The sequence below is a fragment of the Hemiscyllium ocellatum genome, chromosome 33 (assembly GCF_020745735.1).
Source record: "Hemiscyllium ocellatum isolate sHemOce1 chromosome 33, sHemOce1.pat.X.cur, whole genome shotgun sequence".
In the NCBI taxonomy this organism is placed as follows: Eukaryota; Metazoa; Chordata; class Chondrichthyes; order Orectolobiformes; family Hemiscylliidae; genus Hemiscyllium; species Hemiscyllium ocellatum.
The window spans coordinates 16,814,170-16,836,169 of record NC_083433.1 but is presented as its reverse complement, the minus strand read 5'-3'; the positions used below and the strand labels follow the sequence as shown (position 1 = coordinate 16,836,169).

At 50.4% G+C, this 22,000-nt stretch overlaps 1 pseudogene; it reads left to right on the top strand.

Annotated features, from left to right (window-relative positions):
• The first annotated feature begins 3,943 nt into the window (after positions 1 to 3,943).
• On the top strand, positions 3,944 to 13,686 carry LOC132831222 (peptidyl-prolyl cis-trans isomerase-like; annotated as a pseudogene).
• Positions 13,687 to 22,000: the final 8,314 nt, after the last annotated feature.

Below are 22,000 nucleotides of genomic sequence, written 5' to 3'. Positions count from 1 at the left end.
AGTCTTTATGAGTAGTCCAGTTCAACTTTTCATCAATGCTTACTGTCAGGATGTTGAGAGAGTAGGAGGGTGGATGTATTGATGGTGATACCATTGAATATCAAGATGCAGAGGTTTGATGCTGTCATTGGGAATGGATAGTTGTCTGGCATTTATGTGGCACATATTACTTATGTGTGTATTTAGGGTTCCAAAAGTGTATAATTTAAATTGCACAGGGAGTAACTTAGTAATTATTCTTTTTTCTGACGGTTGTTAAAGTGTGTTACAGTAAATAGTTATTTCTGTAAATGAGAAAAGTACTGAGCATTTCTTTTTTTCTTGAATAGTAGTCCGATAAATTGATCATCCTGGCTGTGTAATTTGGCTTGTGAACACTTTGTGACGGATTGTGGAATAGTGGCACATGGCTGTCAGCATACGCTTCCCTGATGAGCCATGACGCCATGTGTACAACCTCCTCAGTTTCTTTTGAAAAATTGGATTTAGAACTGTCTCTTTGTCCAAGCTATGAACATGCACAGTGAAAAGCTGTAACTCTAGCACACAGTAAGTTCTGGATTTAGATTGTTTTGTCACCATAGCCTACCCAGACCATAGGGGCTGCTCTCATTTGAGAGAGAAGCAATTGGTGGTGGTTTAACTTGAGGCTTACCAGACCTCAGGCGAGGGAAGAGGTTGAGAAGGAGATGGGAATTAAACCCATGCTGTTGGCATCACACTGCTCTGCAAACTAACCATCCAGCCAACTGAACTAAACTGATCATGTTGGACTAATAATCAAATGGCCTTAATAAATGGTTCTGAAGATATGAGAGGCAACAGGCAAGCTGGGAATTTAACCTCAACTAATTAAATCATAGAGTCACAGTCATGGAATCATACAGCATGGGAACAGTACCTTTGGTCCAACCAGTCCATGCCAACCATAATCCCAAACACAACCAGTTGCACCTCACTGCTCTTGGCCTATATCCGTCCAATCATTTCTTACTCATGTACTTATCTAAGTGTCTTTTAAATGTTGAAACTGTGTCTGCATCCACCACTTCCACAGGAAGTTCATTCCACGTGAACCAACCGCTGTGTATAAAAAAAGCTGCTTCTCGTGTAATTTTAAGAAATCTTTCCCCTCTCACCTTAAAAGAAATGCCCCATTAACCCTATCCCCTTCTGATTTTATAAATCTCTATAAGGTCACCTCTCAGCCTCCTGCACGCCAGTGAAAATAAAGTCCATTCTCTCCTTGTAACTCAAACCAAAGCCGCCGTCAATGGAAGCAATGAGACTTCCCAATTGTCACGAAAGCCTCTCCGATTCACCATTTTCCCTTAGGACTGGTCCTTGCCTGGTCATGCCAGATTCTGGGTACACTGTATTGTGATTCGTAACCACCCTCTGAATGGCCTTGTAAGCAACTCAAGTTGCAAAGGCATATACAGTAAATGCCAGAGGATGTGGGTGTTTGTTGCTCATCCTTATTTTCCTTGAGAAGATGGTAATGAAAAAGGAAGTGATGTTCTGCAGGTTTTATATGCAATGGATAAATATCTTGGGTTCAGTGGCATTGTGTAAGAGCCCTCAATGAAGTATTCAGATTCTTACAAGTTAAAAATTCTTATGAATGCATCAAATGTTTTCATCATCTGAGATATCTTGAGGCAGTACTTTCCAAACCCACCCCGAGTAATTCCAGGGTGAATGTGTTTGCAAGATCCTTCCACAGTTCAAACCTGCAATCTTTGAATCAAATAATGCAATCACCATAATCCACGGTTACAATAAGAAGTTGGAAACTGGCTATTCCATAACCCCTTTTATATGAAATATACATCAGAAGCCTGCTTTAAGCACAGCAGCCTCAGAACAGCATCATTTATTTATGTCAAGTCTCAGCACTAGGAGAACTTCAAAACTGTTAGCAAAGCTATCCCATTTAGGTGCTTTCAAAGGCTGTCCAGAAATTTGCTGGACTTATCTCTTTTATGTTACTCCAAGGTGTTTATATCAGCCCATGGGAATGGAATGATGCTGAATATCACCTTCAGAATCCCACCTCGGATTAAATTAGCAGTTTGAGTTCAGAGCAGAACTCCCTTTTCTCTCCTCTCATGTTCTTTTGAAGTTCAATCTCAAAACCGCGCTCCCTTGGTGCAATGGATCCAACAGGTCCACTTGCCCCCTCTAGCAGTTTGGTGGTTTTTGGCCCAGTGGCTCATTGGTTAGCACTGCTGCCTCACAGCGTCGGGGATCTGGGTTCGATTCCACCCTCTGCCAACTGTGTGGCGTTCGCATATTCTCCCCATGTCTCTATGGACTTGCTCTGGTTTCCCTGCAGAGTCCAAAGATGTGCAGATTAGGCTGGATTGGCCATGCTAAATTGCCTCATAGTGTCCAGGGATGGGTAGGTTAGGGTGGATTAGCCATAGGAAATGCAGGGTTAGGGTAAACTGGGGGTAGTGGGGGAGAGGTTGGTGGGGGGGAAGGTGGAATGCTGTTTGGAAGGTCAGCATGGACTCAATAGGTCAAATGGCCTCTTTCTGTAGGAATTCTCTGATTCTATGAAAACGACACACTGCAACTCAAACTTACTGGGAGCTACTTGGAGACTAACCTCAATCCTAGATAATGGACAGCCTTGAACCGACTTAAACTCAGGGCAGAATTTCTCAGGGTGGGTTTCTATCCTGTTACAAACATGTGGAAGATAGATGTAAATTTTGGGCAAAGCCATGGCAGATGATGTGGAAAAGCCCCACAGAAATCCTCATTTCAGTCTCCGAAATGTTCCACAGTATGTCTGCGGTTCCCAGAGTGAGGTAGCTGCTGCTGTTCAGTAAGCAATTCTAGAGAGGATATTTGTCCTTCTATCTGAGATTGACATAATCTCAGGTTCTAGTGGTCCTCACATTCTGCCAGCCATCAACTTTGGAAATAAAAGTCTAAATAATTTCACCTTCCTAATCCTGTGACAGGTGCCAATGAAGCTCAGAAAGAGAGGAATCCTCTCAGGTTCCCACTGGATCTTTGTAATTTTCATTTCTATTGCACTGTGAAAGCGAGCCATGGAGTTGGTCCATTTGATCGATTAACATCCTCATTGTTCACAATATTAAGTTAAAAATCACACAACACCAGGTTATAGTCCAACAGGTTTAATTGGAAGCACTAGTTTTTGGAACGCTGTTCCTTCATCAGGTGATTGTGATCACAACCACCTGATGAAGGAGCATTGCGCCGAAAGCTAGTGCTTCCAATTAAACCTGTTGGACTATAACCTGGTGTTGTGATTTGTTAACTTTGTGCACCCCAGTCCAACACCGGTATCTCCAAATCATATTCAAAATATTTCAGCTAAAAATAAAGAGGAATCTAATTCATTGGATGAACCAACTTGGAATTAAGAGTGGGCTTTAGATCCAGAGAGATCCTTGATTAGTGACTTCAACTGAACTATTTCAAGTTAGTCTCCATGTTCCTGAGTCAGAAAGGGAATAACCTCCTTCCCTGAGATTTCCAGACCAGGTCACCCTTACTGATAAGTGCTAGTGGTCATGTGGATTGCAGACAAAATAAATCTACAAATATACAGACAACCATTAATGTGCCACTGGATTATATGAGATAGTTTTCTGTGGAATGCCAACTATTTGTGTCATCCAGCAGGTTAGGAAATACAAACAAAATAATCAGATTTAACATCCAAATTGGTTGGTAAAGCAGTACAATACTAATAACCCAATGTCAATAGTGATCAGACTCTATCTCATGTCCACCATCATTTTTAAGTCATTGAACCTGTCAGGTTCTCCTGGAAGGTATTGGCAGGGATTTGCCTGCTGATCTGTCCCACATTTTCAGCACCATTTGTGCAAATTCATTGCACCTAAACTGGGTATTTGAAGAGAAGCCTGTCTCAGTTTTGAGATAATGGGAGGGCAAAATGACTTTTACACTGCGATCCCTTGTGGAAGTATCAGAGGCCGGTATTTGACATAATGTCAGTGAAATCCTTCGAGCTCAAAAACATGTGTAACTTGAACTGCTCCAATTATCTTTTTACAGAACTCAAAATCAGTGGAAATGATCCTGTTTATATTAAAATAAAAACACCGGAGATGAGGGCTGTCCAGGTACTTCGAGAAGCTAGGGTTACTTACCTCGCAGCAGACTTGGTGAAAGAGAGATTCAATAGAGATTCAATAAGTCAAGAAAGGTTTTGATAGAGTAAGCAGGAAAAGATATTTCTAATTTGGAGGGGTGGGTGTGGTGATTGGAATGAGGCCAGCCAGTTGGAAGTCACAGAATATGAGTTCCCTGATCGAGGCTGTTATCCTGGTCCAATCAGACAGCCCTGGCTGACAGATAGAAACAGGGGTATCATTGCCCTTTGATATGAAGGGCACTGCTTGTCACTGGACCACTCGGGTGTTTTCCTACTTTTCCTGGTGGTGGAAATTAAATAAAGATTTGTGCACTTTATGTCTCTCACTGTGCCTCACACCTGCACACACAAAAGAAGAGAGAGAAAAAAATAAATAAATAAATAAATAGGAATGTTCACACAGCATTGCCCTTTCATGTGAAGGGCACTGCTCGTCACAGGCCACTCGGGTGTTTTCCTACTTTTCCTGGTGGTGGATATTGAATAAAGATTTGTGCACTTTGCGTCTCTCACTGTGTCTCACAAACTACACACACACACACCATGGGTGCTGGGGAAAATAAGCACTACCGCAGTTAGGCGGTAGTGGGGGGGTTAATAAAAAAAAAGAAACAGGGGTATCATTGCCCTTTGATATGAAGGGCACTGCTTGTCACTGGACCACTCGGGTGTTTTCCTACTTTTCCTGGTGGTGGAAATTAAATAAAGATTTGTGCACTTTATGTCTCTCACTGTGTCTCACAGCTGCACACACACACACACACCATGGGTGCTGGGAAAAAAATAAGCACTACCGCAGTTAGGCGGTAGTGTGGGGGAAAAAAAAAACCAGGATTATGATCACACAGCATAAAAAAAAAGAAAAAAAAAAGGAAGAAAAAGAAAAAAAAAAAAGAAACAGGGGTATCATTGCCCTTTGATGTGAAGGGCACTGCGTGTCACTGGCCACTCAGGTGTTTATCTATCACTTGGGCTGGACCAGTGGCAGTGTGTAGCTGTGCAAGAAGAGGAAGACAGAGAAAAGAAGAGAGAAGAAGGAGGTGGAAGGAGGCGAGAGCTTGGAGTCCTGGGCCTAGTTTTGGAGCTGCAGCCTGGGCCTTGCCCAGGTCAAGTCAGTGTTGCAGCTGACCTGGAGCCCACACCCACTGCTGGTCTCTGAGACCCCACACGGGCCTGCCCCCACCACTGCTGCCTGGGACTTGCCTGAGGCCCCTTCCCACAACCTCCACCACTGGTACGACCTGAGGCCCACCTCCACCACTGCTGCCTGGGACTTGCCTGGGAATCCCTCCCCAACAGGTCTGCCTCCACTGCTGGGACCGAGGGCCAGCCTGGGACTTGCCAGAGCCTGCCTCAACTGCTGCTGTCGCCTGAGGCCTGCCTCCACCACCACTGCCTGAGGCCACTCCCCAACCAAGGGCCTGCCTGGGACTCGACAGAGGCCTGCCTCAACTGCTGTCACCTGAGGCCTGCCTCCACCACTGCAGCCTGGGACTCGCCTGAGGCCACTCCCCACAACCTCCACCACTGCTGCGACCCGAGGCCCACCTCCACCGCTGCTGCCCAGGACTCAATTTTGGGGCTGCCTGGGACTTGTCTTGGGGCCCCCCCAACAGGCCTGCCCCCAACACTGCAATTGAGGGCCTGCCGAGGACTTGCCTGAGGCCTGCCTCCACCACCGCTGCCTAGGACTCGCCTCGGGTGACTGGCCTCGGGCACCTCCCCAAGGACTTCATCGCTAATACTGCCAGAGGCCCACCTCCACCGCTGCTGCCGGGGGCCGACGGAGTATGGCGAGCCCGAAGGTCGCAGGGCCCAGCCGGACCTACGCCGGGGTAGCCGCTGCCTTGGGCTCGGCTGGCCCAACCCCGGCCGCAACCGCATCCCCCTTCAGGCACCTGACCAAACGCCTGGGGGTCAAGGCCTATCCCCATCCCAACATGACCATCGAGGCCTGCAGAAAAGCCATGGCTAGTGTGGTCGGCCCACTGGCCATCGTCGCTGCGGCCCGCATGTACGGGAAGGCCGTCTTCTTTCTTAAAACCGAGCAGGCGGTCCACCTGGCCGTGGAGAGGGGGCTCACTGTGGGCGGGACGTATTTGCCAGTCGACCCTTTGGAGGTCACGGCCCAGAGAGTCGTGATCTCCAACGTCCCGCCCTTCATTGCCAGCGAGCTCCTTCTTCCCCACCTCAACACCTTGGGGGAGATCCGGTCAGGTGTTCAACCGCTCCTGCTCGGTCTTAAGGACCCCACCCTCCGTCACGTGTACTCCTTCCGACGCCAGGTGTTTATTTGCCTGGCCCGGGAGGAGGTCACGGAGGGATCCTTCACCATCCTCCACGAGGGCGCGGCCTACCGCGCCTTCTGGACGGCGGACGGCGTGCGGTGCCACCTGTGCCGCGAGGTGGGGCATATTAGAAAAAACTGCCCCACCCAGAAGGCTGCCCAGCCCACACCAACGGCTGCGGGTGGTGCCGCCGCACCCACTCCCCCTCCCCCAAAGTCAACACCACAAGCCCCGGCACCGGGGGCTAAGCCAGAGGCTCCCAATGCCTCAGCCTCTGGCAGGGAGGGGGGTGAGCGTCCGACCGAACGGAAGGCGCTCAGGAAGACGCAACGCGTCAAGCCCGCCCACGGGGAGACCACCCTATCCCCATCCCCTTCCCCTCCACGTAGCCCACGACCTGCCCCGCCCCGGCACGACAATGCCCCTGTGGCCGTGCCAGCGTCGCCCCGGCGCGGGAACCCTGACCCCCGAACCCCCAAACCCGTACCTGATCCCGGTCCCACTGACCCCGACCCCAACACCGACCCCCACCTCGTTAAGGAAACTCCTGGGGCTTCAACCCCCCCTCCAGAAACTCAGCCACCCCCTGGCACTAACCTGGGGGGAACCATCGCTGCTCCACTTCCTGCAGCGACTGTGTCTCTGGGCCCCGGAGAGGGAACTGGGCCCCTGCCCCGCCCGCCATCACCTGATATACCAGGGGCGGGGCAGGAAGTGACACGGCTGACCCTCCCCACCCTGGCCACGCCCCCTGCATTCCCCCAGCCAATCATATTCTGGGAAAGGCGGGGGGGAGGGACCTCGGGCCCCATGACCACCAAGGCGGGCGGGGAGGGGAAGACCCATAAATCCCCCCCTGTCTCTCTGGGGAAGAGGCGCCGGCCCTTGGAGGGGGGAGAAATCCCATCAGCGCGCCGGCGGCGCTGCCCCTCTCCAGGGGATGAGCCGACGGTGCCCCCCCACTGTCCTGCACCATGGCCCGACCTGCCCCGAACTCGGGGCGTTCCGGGAAGGGGTGCGCCGAGGAAGATACGGAAGGTGACCCTGGGGGTGGGGGTCACTGGAGGTTTGAGGCCAGTTGGCGGTGCCGGACCAGCCCCCATCCTCTCGGTGGGGGAGGGGTCGGTGACCGAAGGCGACCTCCCGGAGGAGGGTTCTGGATCGGTGGCGGACACCGGGGACGACGCGGAGTCCGTCTCCAGCGACATTTTCGAGTCCCAGGTGCCCCCCACCGATCTCCCCCTCATCCCCCTCGAGGAACTCCGGGAATTTGTCGAGGAAACTCGGAGTCGCCGGGATAGAGCCCAACTGGCGCTCGACCGCTGGAGCTCCTTCGAAAGAATCTACTGGTCGGCCCACGCTGCGCGCCAGGCGCCCGGGCTTGACGTCAATGAGCGAAAGCGAGTCAGGAACTTCCTGGGAGCACTCCTGGTGAGGGCGAGGGACTTCTGTGCCCCTCTCTCGTCCTCCCAGTAAATATGTACATAGTTTAACTGTGTGTACTGGTGGTGGTTGCACTATACTTCCGACATGGAGACAACTATAGCCAGCCTCAACATCAACGGCAGCAGGGAGTCACAGCGCAGATTCCAGACCCTCTCGGCCCTTCGGGACGGGAGGTATGCGGTGTGCTTCCTGCAAGAAACCCACACTACCCCGGGAGACGAAGCCACCTGGCTCCTGGAGTGGCGAGGGGGGGTCTACATGAGTCACCTCACCCGCAGATCTGGCGGGGTGGCTATCTTGTTGGCCCCGCATTTTCAGCCGGAGATCTTGGGGGTCAGGGAGCCAGTGCCAGGCCGTTTGCTTCACCTGACGGTTCGGCTGGGGGGCGCGGTGCTTCACTTGGTGAACGTCTACGCTCCCCTGGCCGGGCCGAGGCAAGCGAGCTTCTTCGAAGAAGTGTCCGCTCATCTCGCTTCCATCGACGAGAACCAGTGCGTCGTCCTCGGGGGAGATTTTAACTGCGTCCTCGAGGACAGGGACCACGGCGGTGCCCGCACGAGTTCGACGTCGGGGAGGAGGTTGGGGGACTTGGTCAAGTCCTCGGACCTGGTGGACGTCTGGCGGAATCTCCATCCTGACTCCATCGCCTTCACCTTCGTGAGGCCTGGGGTCGGAGCGTCCAGAATCGACCGCCTGTACGTTTCGCGGGCGTACGCCTCCTGCTTTCCGAAGGCCTCCACGCGGCAGGTGTCGTGCACGGACCATCACCTGGTGTGGGCGGAACTCCTTCCGTTCGGCGCCAGGTTGGGCTCCGCGTACTGGCACTTTAACAACCTGCTGCTGGAGGACGAGCGGTTCCGGGACTCGTTTCGTCGTTTCTGGGCCGGCTGGAGAAGGAAGCGGGGAAGCTTCCCCTCCCTGAGGCTATGGTGGGACGTGGGCAAGGCTCACGTCCGCGTCTTCTGTCAGGAGTATGCGAGGGGGTCGACGAAGAGGCGGAAATCCAGGATCGGGGAGTTGGAGAGGGAGATGCTCGACCTGGAGTCACGCCTCGGTCAGCCCGACGCGGACCCGGCCCTGCGCGGGGTGTACGAAGAGAAGAAGGCCGCGCTCCGGGACCTGCAGCTCGTCGGGGCTCGGGGCGCGTACGTGAGGTCGCGGCTCCAGCTCCTCCAGGACCTGGACCGCGGCTCCCCCTTCTTCTACTCGCTGGAAAAAAGGCGTGGCACCCGTCAGCAGCTCCTTGTGCTGCTGGCCGACGACGGGTCCCTCGTCTCGGATCCGGAGGGTATCAGGGCCCACGTCCGATCCTATTACACGGCCCTGTTCTCTCCGGATCCGTCCAGCGAGGACGCTCGCAGAGTTCTGTGGGAGGACCTGCCGCAGCTCAGCCCGGAGGACGCCGGAAGGCTCGACGCTCCCGTCACCTTAGAGGAGCTGACCGGCGCCCTCGACCGGCTCTCGAGGGGCAAATCCCCGGGGCTGGACGGGCTGACTGTGGAGTTCTTCAGGGCGTTCTGGGACGTCCTGGGGAGCGACTTCGCACAGGTCCTGGGGGAGTGTCTAAATGCCGGAGAGCTGCCCCTTTCTTGGCGCAGGGCGGTCATCGTCCTGCTGCCAAAGAAGGGGGACCTTCGTTCTTTGAAGAACTGGCGTCCGGTCTCCCTCCTCAGCACGGACTACAAAATCTTTGCCAGGGTGTTGTCTTCTCGCCTGGCTTCCGTGCTGGCCCACATGATTCACCCGGACCAGTCCTACACGGTCCCGGGCCGGAGGATACAAGACAACGTCCATCTGGTCCGGGACCTGATCCATTTCTGTCGACGGGCTGGTCTGCCGAGCGCCTTCCTGTCTCTCGACCAGGAGAAGGCGTTCGACAGGGTCGATCACGAGTACCTGCTCGGGACTCTGCGGGCGTTCGGGTTCGGGACGCAGTTCGTCGCCCGGATCCGACTTTTGTACGCCGCCGCAGAGTGTCTGGTTAAAGTTAACGGGTCCCTGACGGCGCCCCTTCGCTTCGGGAGAGGAGTGCGTCAAGGCTGCCCCCTGTCCGGCCAGCTGTATACCCTGTGCGTGGAGCCTTTCCTGCGCCTCTTGCGGAGGAGGTTGTCGGGGCTGGTTCTGCGCGGCGCGGGCGCGGGGGTGGTCCTCTCGGCCTACGCTGACGACGTGCTCCTCACTTTCACCGACCCGGCTGACCTGGGGAGGATGCGCGAGTGCCAGGCCGTGTACTCGGCGGCGTCTTCCGCCAGGATCAACTGGGCCAAATGTTCCGGGCTACTGGTGGGTCCGTGGCGGGTGGACTCCCTGCCGGAGGAGTTTCGGGGGTTCAGCTGGAGTACCACCCATCTCCTCTACCTGGGGGTCTACCTCAGCCCGACCGAGGAATCCTGGCCGGCCAACTGGCAGGAGCTGGAGGCCAAAGTCTCGGCTCGCCTAGGCCGCTGGACAGGACTGCTCCGAGTGCTATCTTACAGGAGCCGAGTGCTGGTCATAAACCAGCTGGTGGCCGCCATGCTGTGGTACCGGCTGGTCACTTTGGTCCCTCCTCCTGGCTTTGTCGCTGACATCCAGAGAACGTTGGTCGACTTCTTCTGGGACAAAAAGATGCACTGGGTCGCTGCGCAGGTTCTGAGTCTCCCCATTGAGGAGGGCGGTCAGTCGCTGGTGTGCGTCCGCACCCAGGTCGCGACCTTCCGCCTTCAGACCTTGCAGCGATACCTTTACGTCGAGCCTCCTCCTAGGTGGTGCGCCCTGGCGACGTATTTTTTCCGCCAGGTGCGTAACCTCAACTACGACACGCAGCTCCTGTTCGTCGACCGTGACGCTTTGGAGGTCGCCCTCAAGGTGCTGCCTGTCTTTTACCAGGACCTGATCACTGTCTGGAACATGGTCGAATCGCGTCGCGCCTACCCTCCGGCAGGAGTAGCGGCTGTCGTCAGGGAGCCGTTGCTCAGGAATCCGCACCTCCGTGCTCGCGGGTTCGAGTGGCTGTCGGAGGGGAGGGCCGTGGCGGCGAGGGTGACCAGGGTCGGGGACGTGCTGGGTGCCGGGGGGCTGGGCTGGACGTTGCCGCAAGACATAGCGAGCAGGGCAGCGGTAGACGTCCGGTACGTGGCCACCGGCATCCGACGCCTTAAAACGGCGGTGCTCGGACCCGACGTAGTGCACCAGTTGGAGGACGCTCAGGTGTGCGGTGGGATCCCGTCCGCGCTAACCCCTGCCCGGACGGAATTTCACATTGGCCCCAAGGTCCCGTACTTCCCGCGGGAGCCTGTGCCCCACAACCTGAGCCGCCTCCGTAATTTTAGTTTTGTCCCGTTCAAGGACGTTAAAAGGCGGGTCCTGTACAGACTGCTGCTGCACACCGTCCACCTCTTCTCCCTCACCACCGCCTGGACACGCCCTGGCGTGCCCATTTGCCACCGGGCGGTGGGGATCCCCAGTGGAGGGCTCTCTACGCAGGAGTCCTCCCCCTTTCTCTCGGGGATCTGGGGTGGAGGGTGCTGCACGCAGCAGTCCCCTGCAACCGCAGATTGCGGTGGTTCACGGACTCCCAGCCCAACTGCTTGTTCTGTGGCGCTGTGGAGTCCGTGGACCATGTGTATGTTGGGTGTGGGCGTTTGCATCCCCTTTTTGATTTTCTTAAAAACCTCCTCCTCTGCTTTTGTTTGCACTTCAGTCCCACGCTCCTGATCTTCGGGCACCCGGTGCGGAGGAGGGAGGGCAGGTCTGAAGACCTCCTCGTGGGTCTGCTCCTGGGCCTGGCCAAACTGGCCATAAACAGGTCCAGGCAGCGGGCCGTGGAGGGGGTCGTTAGGGCCGACTGCCTGCCCCTCTTCCGCGGTTACGTTAGGGGCCCGGGTGTCCTTGGAGAAGGAGCACGCAGTGTCCACCAACACCCTGGAGTTGTTCAGGGAGAGGTGGGCGCCGCAGGGAGTGGAGTGCATCATTTCCCCCTCCAACTCTATTTTGATTTAGTCCCTGCCCTCCCCTTCACTGTTTTGATCACACAGCATTGCCCTTTGATGTGAAGGGCACTGCTCGTCACAGGCCACTCGGGTGTTTTCCTACTTTTCCTGGTGGTGGAAATTAAATAAAGATTTGTACACCTTGTCTCTCACTGTGTCTCACAGCTGCACACACACACCATGGGTGCTGGGGATAAAAATAAGCACTACCGCAGTTAGGCGGTAGTGTGGGGTTATAAGAAAAAAAAAGAAACAGGGGTATCATTGCCCTTTGATGTGAAGGGCACTGCGTGTCACTGGCCACTCGGGTGTTTTTCTATTTTTCAGGTGGTGGAAATTAAATAACGATTTGTGCACTTTGTGTCTCTCACTGCGTCTCACACCTGCACGCACACACTATGGGTGCTGGGGAAAAAATAAGCACTACCGCAGTTAGGCAGTAGTGTGGGGTTATAAAAAAATGAAAAACAAAAAAAAAGAAAAGATGAAAAAAATATAACCAGGAGATTAGAATCTCCTTTGTTTAAAAAAAAAATAGAAACAGGGGTATCATTGCCCTTTGATGTGAAGGGCACTGCGTGTCACTGGCCACTCGGGTGTTTTCCTATTTTCCTGGTGGTGGAAATTAAATAAAGATTGTGCACTTTGTGTCTCTCACTGTGTCTCACACCTGTACACACACACCATGGGTGCTGGGGAAAATAAGCACTACCGTAGTTAGGTGGTAGCGTAGGGGTTAAATTAAAAAAAATAAAGCAGGAGTGTCTGAAAACAAAACAAAAAAAAAAGCAGGGGTATCATTGCCCTTTGATGTGAAGGGCACTGCGTGTCACTGGCCACTCGGGTGTTTTCCTATTTTCCTGGTGGTGGAAATTAAATAAAGATTTGTGCACTTTGTGTCTCTCACTGTGTCTCACACCTGTACACACTTAACATGGGTGTAAAAAAAAAGAAACAGGGGTATCATTGCCCTTTGATGTGAAGGGCACTGCTTGTCACAGGCCACTTGGGTGTTTTCCTACTTTTCCTGGTGGTGGAAATTGAATAAAGATTTGTACACCTTGTCTCTCACTGTGTCTCACAGCTGCACACACACACCATGGGTGCTGGGGTTAAAAATAATAAGCACTACCGCAGTTAGGCGGTAGTGTGGGGGTTAATAAAAAAAAATAAAAAAAAAACAAAAAAGAAAAAAAAGTTTTAACACGAGATTTTTGATCACACAGCAAAAAAAAAGAATCAGAAATGTTGTTCTTGTGCAGGCGTCATGGCGAACAGGAACCCGCGCATGTTCATGGACATCGCATCAACGGCAGGAACGTGGGGCGCATCGAGGTGGAGCTCAGAGCTGATGTGGTCCCAAAAACTGCAGAAAATTTCCGTGCACTGTGCACTTATGAGAAGGGGTTTGGTTATAAGAATTCAACATTCCACAGAATCATTCCTAAATTCATGTGCCAGGGAGGTGACTTCACAAACTGCAATGGCACTGGTGGGAAGTCCATTTATGGACAGAAGTTTGCTGATGAGAATTTCCAATTAAAGCACACTGAACGTGGTCTCCTGTCTATGGCCAATACTGGGCCAAATACAAATGGGTCACAGTTCTTTATATGTACTGACAAAACTAGTTGGTTGGATGGGAAGCATGTCGTATTTGGTAAAGTTGTAAAAGGCTATGATGTCGTGGAGATGATAGAGAAATGTGGCAGTGAAGGTGGCAAGCCATCCTCTACTATTACCATTGTTGATTGTGGATAATGTGAATAGAATTGTACAATACAAATAAAACTTGACTACTTGAAATTCCAAAAAGAAAAAAAAAGAAACAGGGGTATCATTGCCCTTTGATGTGAAGGGCACTGCGTGCCACTGGCCACTCGGGTGTTTTCCTATTTTTCCTGGTGGTGGAAATTGAATAAAGATTTGTACACTTTGTGTCTCTCACTGCGTCTCACACCTGTACACACACAACATGGGTGCTGGGGAAAAAATAAGCACTACCGCAGTTAGGCGGGAGTGTGGGGGATAGAAAGAAAAAAAAAAGCAGTGTCCCCTTTTGATGTGAAGGGCACTGCTTGTCACTGGACCACTCAGGTGTTTTCCCTTGACTTGAGTGCTGGGGGGAAAAAAAATAAACCCAGGAACCAAATAAGCACTGCTGCAGTTAGGTGGTTGTGTGGGGGTTAATAATCAAAAAAGAAAAAAAAACAGGAGATAATAAATCAGAGCTTTTTGGATTGCGGGGTGTCTCTATTGCACGCACTGTTTTATGCAATTGGACTATCTTATATATATATATATATCACACACACAAATGTCATAAAAAAAAGAAAAAGATACAGGGGTATCATTGCCCTTTGATGTGAAGGGCACTGCTTGTCACTGGCCACTCGGGTGTTTCCTTTCTTCCTGGTGGTGGAAATTAAATAAAGATTTGTGCACTTTGTGTCTCTCACTGTGTCTCACACCTGCACACACACACCATGGGTGCTGGGGGAAAAATAAGCACTACCGCAGTTAGGTGGGAGTGTGGGGGTTAATAAAAAAAAATTTAAAAAAAAATAAACAGGAGTGTCATAGGAAAAAAAAAGAAACAGGGGTATCACCGGTTCTGCTCATTCGAGGAGCCAGCTCTGATTTGGCTGGGTCAGTGTCAAGTACTATGCATATGTAAATAAAGGGAGACTTGGTGATGGGATACCGACCTCCATGCAGTTATTTCAGTGGCAGTGAGAGAAAGGCACACCACTGAAGAGATTCACTTGTAACATTCACCTTTGTGTTGGGGTAAGCATTTCTGGTAACATGCCGCTATTTGGGAAGCTTGACTCGTTTGACTCTGCCACCGGAGATTGGGCCCAGTATGTCAAAAGAATGTGTTCTTTTTTCTGGCAAATGACATTGTGGCAGATGGAACGCAACAAACAATTCTCCTGACAGCTTGTGGACCCGCAGCATTTTTGGTTATTAGGAGCCTAATTTTTCCTGAGGTACCAGGAAACAGCTGCCAAAGTTAGTTAATAAATATTATGACGCCAAGCCCCCTCTAATTCTGAGACCCTATCAGTTTTACTTGGCTATTTGAGAACCAGGGAGATCCATAGTGGGAGTTTTGATGAGGTTAAGATGACTGGCAGAGGCATATGATTTTGGGTTAACCCTAAGTGGGATGCTGAGAGACCGTTTGGTATGTGGGATTAATGATGTGACCATGCAAAAGTGCCTACTAGCTGAAGCCCAACAGGACTTCAAACAGGAACCACAACTGGCTTTGTCACTGGAAAATATGGCATGTGGAGCACATGAGTCACAGGGTATGCTGATGGAAGTGGACACCCTCGTCAGGTTGACTGAGCTTGGGGAACACCACTTGAGTGCAGGACCATTGCACAGCCCCACTCAGGACATACTCTGAACAGAGGGACTCCAGGTCAGCCCACAGCAAAACCCCAAAACAAAGCCCAGCCTCAACCAAATGGTTGGCATTTTCTTCAGGATGCAGGCAGGCAAGCTGTTATAATTGTTGCCGGTCTGCAGACTCAAGGCAGCAAGAGAGTCCCACTTGGGCTTGAAATTGAGTAAGAAAAGAATATCCAAGAGACTGCACACCCTGGAAAGTCCATTCAGAGCTGGTCTGGAACAGTTAAATTACTTAGCAACATCCAAATCAGAACAAACCAAAATAACTGTCTGGTTAAATGGTCACCTGGTTCTAATGGAGGTTGATACTGGTGCGGCTATATCAGTGATTGTGGAACCAGTCTTTACCAAAATTTGCTGTGGACTCCAACACTTGTTTGATTAAGACCTTGGCAAGGCTGAGAACCTGTACCGGGAACCCCTACAGATTAAGGTACAACTTTGGTTCCGGTCTCTTATGGGAAAGAGCTGGTTCAGTTACCACTGATTGTAGTAAAAGGCTTGAGCCCAAGTTTGATGGGGCAGAATTGGTTAAGAAAGATTCAACTTGATTAGCATTACATTTTTCGGTTATAAAATGGCTGCCTGAGTGAAGTCCTAATTAAATAGCTGGCTGTTTTTCAGGAAGGTCAAGGACTACCAAGGGGGCCAAGGCCACACTGACCAGGAAGCAATTCTGCGATTTTGCAAGGCCTGCCCCAGTGCGATTTGTCTTATATACAAAAGAGGAGGCAGAAATCAGGAGGCTGGAAAGCGAAGGAATCGTCAAACCAATACAGTTTGTGGAATTATGAAGCCCAACAAGTTGGTTCACCTTTTTGGAGATGTCAGACAAATGGTAAATTGCTTCTCACAGCTGGATAAGTACTTAGTTCCTTGCATGGAGGATTTATGCACAAAGTTAACAGGAGGTTGTCCTTCACAAATGAGCCATGAGCCATGTGTACCTGCAATTGTGGTTAGACGAGGATTCCCAGAAGTATGCTACAATTAAAACCTATAAGGGGTTGTACCAATGTGTGAGATTGCCTTTTGAGCTATCAGCAGCCTGTATCATTTTCCAGTGGATGATGGAGAACATTTTACAAGGTCAATCCCAGGTCTATCTGGATGGCGTGCTAATAACTGGGAAGACCAATAAAGAGAATTTAGAGAACTTGGACATTGTGTTTAACTGTTTTTCCAAGGTGGGTGCATGCCATTGGAGGGAAAAGTGTGTATTCTAGGCACCCCAAGTGACCCACTTGCGCTACAGAGTAGACAAGACTGGAATACACCCATTCGAAGATAAGGTGAGGGCGATCAAAGCTGTCCTGGCTTCCATGGCTGTACCAAAGCATAGGTCTTTCCTTGGGAATTATTACAGAAAATCCATACATAACTGTCCTCCACCTTGGTACCTTTCCATCTGCTATTGAGAAAAGGTCAGCCTTGGAAATGGTCGCGTAGTCAAGAAGTAGCCTTGAGGGAAGTGAAAAAGTAGCTCTTGCCATCTAAGGTGTTGGCACACTATAATCCTAAGCGAGATGTGGTGCTGAGAAGTGATGCCTCCCCATATGGTTTTGGGTAAGGTTGGCTCACCCTTGGCTCAGCAGAGAGGAACGCCCGATAGCGTGTGCTTCCTGGACATTGGCTGATGCTGAACACAAATATGCCCAGAGAGAGAAGAAAAGTTTGGCAGCCATCTTTGGTGTGGGGTAATTCCACCAATATCTTCATGAATGTAAATTTGTAACAGTGACAGATCACAAACTATTACTAGGACTACTTAAAAAGGACAGGGCTGTGCAGTCCATAGCTTCCAGTTGAATCCAGCGTTGGGCCAGTTATGCTGGTGCATACAATTACAGGTTGGAACACCATCTGGGAGGCCAAGTGACAAATGAGGATGCCTTGAGATGCCTCCCATTGGTGAATGCACCACTGGTGGTGCCACCACGGGAACAGTCCTTTCTGGCTTTAAACTTCCGGTCACCGTCCAGTGACATTATCCGAACATGGACACAAAAAAGATCTGGTCCTGGCAAAACTAAAACAGCTGGTGGCGACGGGGCAGACAGAAGGGCCACCACAAACAGAAATGGATCTGCTTGGGACCAGATCACCGTAGAAGACGTCATTTTATTGTGAGGAGCAAGAGTGATTGTCCCGAGCGAAAGTTGCTGCCAGATACTGGCTGAACTCCGCTTGGAGGAGAAAGTGAGGTCTGCAGATTCTGGAGATCAGAGCTGAAAAATGTGTTGCTGGAAAAGCGCAGCAGGTCAGGCAGCATCCAAGGAACAGGAGATTCGACGTTTCGGGCATAAGCCCTTCTTCAGAACTCTGCTTGGGCCATCCAGGGGTTTCCAAGGTGAAGATGTTGGTGAGGGGTTATGCCTGGTGGTCAGGATTGGATGCAGACATAGCCATGTTGTTGGGCAGTGCCCAGAGTGCCAACAAGGACAAAAATTACCACTGGCAGCTACCCCAAATTTGTGGGACTGGCCGGGCAAACCCTTGACTCAGTTACACGTCAACAATACCGATCCTTTCATGGGCTCAGTGTTCTTAGTCATTGTACACGCCCCGTCAAAGGGGCTGGACGTGCAGAGAGTTCATTTGTCCTTCACAGAGACAACGATTGAAAAGTTGTATGCATGTTTTGTTAAACACAGGCTTCCCGAGACAAGACAATAGGTCATCATTTACCAGCAGGGAACTTAAAAATTTCCTAAAGTCAAATGGCGTTCGGAATAAAAGGACAGCTCCTTACCATCCACCATCCAATGGTCTGGCAGGAAGAGCAGCCCAAACTTTCAAGGCAAGCTTAAAGGAACAGCCGATGACTTCACTCAATACCAACCTGTCCCCGTTCCTGTTTGATTATCGGACCGCCCCTCACGCAACTACAGGGACAGCACCAGCGGAGTTGCTGATGGGGAGAAGATTCCAACCCAGGTTAAACTTTACGGTGGTACAGGGTGGCACGGTGGCACAGCAGTTAGCACTGCTGCCTCATAGCGCTAAAGACCCGGGTTCAATTCCCACCTCAGGCGACTGACTGTGTGGAGTTTGCACATTCTCCCCGTGTCTGCGTGGGTTTCCTCCGGGTGCTCCAGTTTCCTCCCACAATCCAAAAATGTGCAGGTTAGGTGAATCGGCCGTGCTAAATTGCCCGTAGTGTTAAGTGAAAGGATAAATGTAGGAGAATGGGTCTGGGTGGGTTGCGCTTCGGCAGGTCAGTATGGGCTTGTTGGGCCGAAGGGCCTGTTTCTACACTGTAAGTAATCTAATCTAATCTAATCACCTGGGGTGGTGGGGAGCAAGGGTGAAATGACATTTGAGAATGCCAATACCAGACACAAGGCTCCGCTACGTGAGAGAGGTGGTTTACTCCAGGGAATGACATTTGGTGCAGGAATCACGAGAATGGCTTTGCACAGGTAAGAGGTGAGGTTGATGCAAAGTCAGGTCACATGACATGTAAAGGTGCGGCAATCCTGGACAAGCTCATGGATCACATGGAAACTTCAACCTCTCAAACTTGGGGGGGAACAGGAGCAAAACATACCCGGCCCCTCAGAACAACTTCCTGGGTTCTCCCTGAGTGCCCAGCATCGAAGAAACTCCGAGGATGAGAAGGACATGGTTGATGTTGCAGTCTCGATGCTGTTTACGAGCTGGGGAAGAAGATGAATTTCAGCCGAGACGCTCTGGGAACAGGGGCCTGTCTACAGTCCGGTACACGGCACCGGTATCCAAGGCAGGGTCAGAGGAACCAGACCTGGTGTGAAATTGCTACAGGAAAAAGAACAGGCCTATGTCGCCAGGACCTGGTGGGATGCCGGGGGTAGGGGGTGACAGTGATGTTGTAATTAGAATGAGGTCAGGCAGGTGGATCCCATAGAGGGGTTTCCTGATTGGGGCTGTTAACCTGGTTCAATTGGGGAGCCCTGGCTGACAGATAGAAACAGGAGTGTCAGGTATTCTGCTCACTCTAGGAATCAGTGCTGAGCCAGCTGGGTCAGTGTCTTGTAAATAAAAGGTGGCTTGGTGATAGGATATCAGGCCTCTGTGGAGTGATTACGGTGGGGTGGGTCTATCAGAAATCTGAAGCCTCAGGTTTAAGGAAATTGGGCAGAAGACAGATGAAGGTTTTTTTTTAAAACAGTGACTGACAAGTTATCTGGGATATAATGTCTGAAAGAATGGAGGCAGCAGACTCAATAAGTTTCAAATAAATGAGTTATATAAACACTCATTCAGTGGGAGAAAGTATGTTTAACTGAGTGGGTCTTTCAAAAAGCTGACATCTTGGCTGAATGGCCTCTTGCTCTGTACTGCTGTTCTTGAAGAGAGTTGAATTGAAATACAACAGCTTACAGTGACAGAATATATTGGAGCATTTATGCATGGTTTCATGATGTGCAGAATCGGCATTTTTAAAATATTTATTTACAGGATAATAGGCATCATTGGCCAGCCCAGCATTTATTGCCCTAACCTAATTACCCAGAGGACAGTTAAGAGTCAACCACATTGATGTGGGTCTAGAGTCACATGGAATCGAGAGTGTGGTGCTGGAAAAGCACAGCAGGTCGGCCAGCATCCGAGGAGCAGGAGAATTGATGTTTCGAGCATAAGCTCTTCATCAGGAGTTCTGAAACATCAATTCTCCTGCTCCTCGGTTGCTGCCTGACCTGCTGTGCTTTTCCAGCACCACACTCTCGACTCTGATCTCCAGCTTCTGCAGTCCTCCCTTTCTCCTAGAGTCACATAGAAGCAAGACTGGGTAAGGGCAGATTTCTTTCCTTGAAGAGAATTAGTGAACCAGATGGATTTTTAACGACAATTTACAATGGTTTCATGGTCATCATTAGACTCTTAGAGTCATAGAGTCATATAGCACGGAAACAGACCCTTCGGTCCAACCAGTCCATGCCAACCATAATCCCAAACTAAACTAGTCCCATCTTCTGCACTGGGCCCATTTCCCTCCTTAATCCCAGATATTTGTGAATTCAAATTGTAACAGCTGAGGATTTGAATCCGGGTTCTCAGAACATCACCTGGGTCTCTGGATTAATAGCCTGGCCATTGCCTCTTCATTTTTGGAGATGCAAAAATCAAAGGCTTTGCCCCCTTCCAGCAGAAGCAGACAAAAAAAGACTTGCATTTGCACAAAGACTTCCATGTTTCAAAGTACTTAAGAGCTATTTATGTATTTCTGAGGTTATGAATGTTGTCATACAGAAAGCACTGCAGCCAATTTGTCACAAATAGACCAGATTAATCAGTTTTATTTTGTTGTTGTTGCGTGAGGGATAAATATTGGTCTGAATACCAGCAAGAATCTCCTGCACGTCTCTGAGTTGTGACATGGGATCTTCCAGCTGCCCTTTGACAGAGCAGATCAGAGCTCCAGGGATTAATGTTGTATCAAAACATCCACACTCCCTCAGTACTGCAGTGGAGCGTCAGGCTGGACTTTTAACCCATTGGAATGAGACTGGAATCCCACCACCTCATCATTTGAGAGGGATGCCCACTGTGTCTCACTGCTACATTTACCACTCTTCAGCACTTTTCAGTCAATCTTTAAGGATAAGTGATGGATGAAATGATGTAACCTGCACAGACTGGGGTGAAGGGGATGTAACAACTGAGTAGTAATCTGAATTGCATCAAACGGCAAGGCAGGGGACCCCATTTAAGGCGACTTTAGGCAAATGAAGATAAATATCTTCTCATCAGGTTCTGAGTTTTTGGGACTCTTCCTCAGAGAGAGATGGAGGCAGGATTGTTTAACATCTTTTAAAGACAGAGGTAGATAGAGTTTTGACTAACAAGCAAGTCCAAGGTTAGTGGGACACTTGGTGGGGGGGGAGCAGGAAAGTGGAGTCGATGTCACAATTGCATCCTATTGGATGGTGAAGCAGGATTGTAGGGCCAAATGGCCTACCTCTCCTCCTAATTTGTTTGTTTATACTAAAATAATGAACTGGTATGGTAGCTGTGTACCAGAACTATCTATCATTGTCGTTCCTCTCAAAATACAGGACATTGGCTCATTCATCTTGCTTTGACCTGAAGGGACCAGCGAGGGACCCAGAACAAAATCTGAAAAGCCCCAGATTCCAGTACAAACGCCTCACTCAAGAGGCCAGAGATTTGGAAGGATTATTGAAGTATTGACCTAAGTGAGGTTCAAAGAATGGTGACAAGAGTTGATGGGGTTTGACAGTAAGAAACTATTTCAGGCAGTTGGGGCAGACACAGGACTAAAACAGAGGAGAAATCAGCTTTTATTTTCCCCAGATGTGGGGAATCAGGAGCTCTCTCCCTGACAAAAAGCTGGGTGGGGAATGGGGGCTATTGAAAACTGAGATTGGTAAGTTTTGGGTAGGGTGTGGGAATTAAGGGTTGTGGAAGCATTGTGGTTAATTGGAGATAAGATACAGATCAGATATGATCTAATTCCCAATTAGATGACTGTTTTGGAGAACATCGCACAGGACACAGAAAGGCTCTGAAATATCCTTATTGCCCCGAATAACACAAGCTTTGTAAGTATACATAAAAATATAATTGCTAAACTCCCACCCTTCTCAACCCTATTAAACCCCTAGGCAACCAGCTCAGGCTGTGTGTGTGTGTGTGTGTGTGTGCATATATATGTATGTGCATATATATATATATATATATGTATGTGTGCGTGCGTGCGTGTA